Source organism: Echinops telfairi, unplaced genomic scaffold (assembly GCF_000313985.2).
Source record: "Echinops telfairi isolate 266 unplaced genomic scaffold, ASM31398v2 ScPeMD7_7407;HRSCAF=8445, whole genome shotgun sequence".
NCBI classification, from domain to species: Eukaryota; Metazoa; Chordata; class Mammalia; order Afrosoricida; family Tenrecidae; genus Echinops; species Echinops telfairi.
The window spans coordinates 4,351,724-4,354,629 of NW_022111307.1; the positions used below are offsets into that span (position 1 = coordinate 4,351,724).

Below are 2,906 nucleotides of genomic sequence, written 5' to 3' on the forward strand. Positions count from 1 at the left end.
GCGTCCGGCTGGAGAGCTCGCTGCTCTCAGGCGGCTGTGCTGGCTCCGCTCTTCCCTCGCTTGCTAACTGCCTTTCGCGCTCCCTCGCTCCTTCCTCCCTCCGCCTCTCCTTCGCCTCTCCTTCCTTCCCCTCCGACTCGGTGACTCCGGGCGGCCGGGAGGGAGGTAGTCCGTCCGCTCGCTCGCCCCGCTGGCTCCCGGCCACCGGCCCCAGTCCTCCACATTCCCGGCCTCCGAGCCCAGATTGGGGAGGCAAATTGCGAGCGAACTCCGCGGGCTGCTTTTCCTTATTGATTTATTTTGCCCAGCAAGAACCCAGATGTAGCACCGTGTCTACTCTTTTCCTTCAGAGCTGTGTGCTTTCGAACTAGAGACGAGTGTCTTGGCACCCGCTTGCCCAGGGTTTTGGGGGGGAGGTTTGAGCTTCGGTGGGGGCGGGGATGTTGAGCACTTTGAAAATTATTTTTTTTTTTTGCGTGGTTGCAGTCGGGGGAGTCGGTAACCCCCGACCGAGTGCCCCCTGTCCCCATTCTGCGGGACACGGCTGATGGCGGGACTGGGGTGTTTCTCAGGGCAGGGGTGGTGGAAAGGGGTGCGCATTGGCACCTGCAGTGCCGCTCAGCCTTCGGGGACTTGGGGATCCGTGACAGGACAGCCCCAGTCGAGCGGGAAGGTGGCGGGGTTTCGGTTGGCGGAGATGTCTGTCTTTGGGGCACTGCGGAGTTCGCTGTTAGCTCCTCACGGCTCTTCTCTCCCCTTTCCTAAACGTTCCTTATTTTTCCTCCCGGGACGCAAGCTCTGTTTCAAAGGCAGCTGCAGGCCGGAGGAGGAGAGCCAGCTCCGGGCTCCAGCTCCCCGTTGTCCCAGACTGTACGGCCGGAGACCCAAAGAGCCCCAGCCCGCGTTCCTCGCGGGCAAGATCCCGGAGGAAGGGACAGTTGTTAGCCCCGAGTGAGGGACCGAGTGGAGAGAGAAGGAAGGGGCGCGGGCGCGAACGGGAGGCCGCGGTGATTTTGCAAACGTACTTGGAGGTTGGTCGGATTTACAACCTGTGGCTCTCCTCTGGGGAGCAGAAATGAAGAGAAGCGGCAGCGGCGGCGGCCTGGGCTGGGCGTGGGTAGGGAGTGGGAGCCTTGGAAATCGGCTGCACTGGGGGCAGCGGGCGCCAGGGCCACCCCGAGGCTGAATTGTAGGGACCTTGGTCAACGTCTTGAGCACTGTGGGTTAACGTTGCTTTTATGATTCCGTGTTATTGAAACTCTAGTGGAAAATGGAACTAGTATTGCAATAATGATTTTTAAAGCCCCCTCCCTCCCTGCCCGAAAACAAGAACACAACCCAACCGATAAAAGGAAAAGAAAAAAGACCCCGTGCTGTGTCCCTGGCACCATGGTTAAGAGAGGGTATGGCCGAGGCAGTGACTGGGCATGAGACTAGGGGTGGACGGGAGTAGAAGGACCTGACAGCAGAGCCAAGGAGGAAGGTCCCAAGCCTGTGCTGAAAGTCTGGAGAGGTTGCCCGGTCTGAGACGGGTGGCCTGTGAAAGGCAATTCCTGCCTGGCCTCGCGCCCCCCCACCCCCACTGCGAAAACTGATTTAATCTTCTATGGGTTTTTTTTTTCTACTTCAGATTATGGTTTCCAAGAGGAAAATCTTGTAGCGCTTTACTTTTTAAAAATTTGTTATTGAGATAAAGTGGCAGTAGATGTTTTTTGTTTTTTGTTTTACTATCCAGAAAGGGAGGAGGGAGGGGGGGCAGGAGACAGAGGGAACCAGGGAAAGGACTGTTTAGAAACACAGTTAGAGGCTCTGAGGGATGCCACTGGCTTCCTCTACCGGCACTGCCAGTTTCCCTTTTTCTTTGCAAGGTGTGTGTGTGGTTTTAATAAATAACGTAAAAAATAAAAATAATACGGGGTGGGGAGGGGGCGGGCAGCAGGATCCACCAGGAGACAGGTATCTATTTTGCTCACTATTTACTACCAAGAGCTCTTGGCACGGGAACAGAACCTCGTAAATCTGCAGCCCAAGTTGAAGTTCATCTGGCCCTAGTCCACACGCTATTCCTGGAGGTAGCAAACATGAGCTTAAAGGAGAAAAGTGAAATCACATTCTCTTATTTATTTATTTTTTTATTTTTAAGGAGAAAAGAGTTCATCTATGGGGGAGGGGAAAAAGGAGAAAGAGAGTACAGGGGAAGGTTAAAATGAGAGAGGCTGCCTGTTAAGGCCAGCATTGAAACTTGTAGATGAGTAAGACCGTCCCCTCCCCATTTAGGACTAGTGGCTTCCAAAATCCCACTGAAAGGCTCTGCAATAACTGCAGGCCCAAGCATTGGCTTCTTTTAAGGCTCTGTTAATGGTGGCAATAAATCGGTTTGTGAAAATTAGGTGATTTGATGGAAGACCGGCCAGAAATGGGAATTCTTCAGTTGGCTACTCACTGTTGAAAGACTGTCCTATACTTCCTTGAAAAGGTTGTCCAGGTTATCCTGGGCTTAGTGGACTAGGCTAGGACTCTAAACTCAGACTGTCGTTTGCCGAACCCTTGAGGAGTTCCAGTTAGTGGTTGAGTAAATGGTAGAACAGATGTCAAAACCCTTCCTTCCCTCTGCCCTCTGGCACAAGCACCACCGACTTTTGTTGTGAAAAACTTAGCGATTCCGAGGCGGTGGAGAGGCAGCGCCACCCCTCGGCAGGCGAAACTCTGTATTAGCAAAAGTCAAATCTTTGAAAAATACTGTGAAAGGACCGTATGAGACATTTTTTTCTTTGGGAGAAGGGGAGATAAAACTTACTTTAGAAGAAGGATTTTCCAGCTAATCTCTCAAATGAGAAGGAAAGAAGTTACTTTGCCGCGTGGGTGGTATCATATTAAAGTAGTTAAGAGTTGTGTGTGTGTGCGTG

The 2,906-nt window shown here is 52.7% G+C and overlaps 1 protein-coding gene across 1 annotated transcript in view; it reads left to right on the forward strand.

Annotated features, from left to right (window-relative positions):
- Positions 1-2,906, forward strand: part of BCL6 (BCL6 transcription repressor) — a 23,177-nt gene that overhangs the window by 569 nt on the left and 19,702 nt on the right. The window lies entirely within an intron of this gene.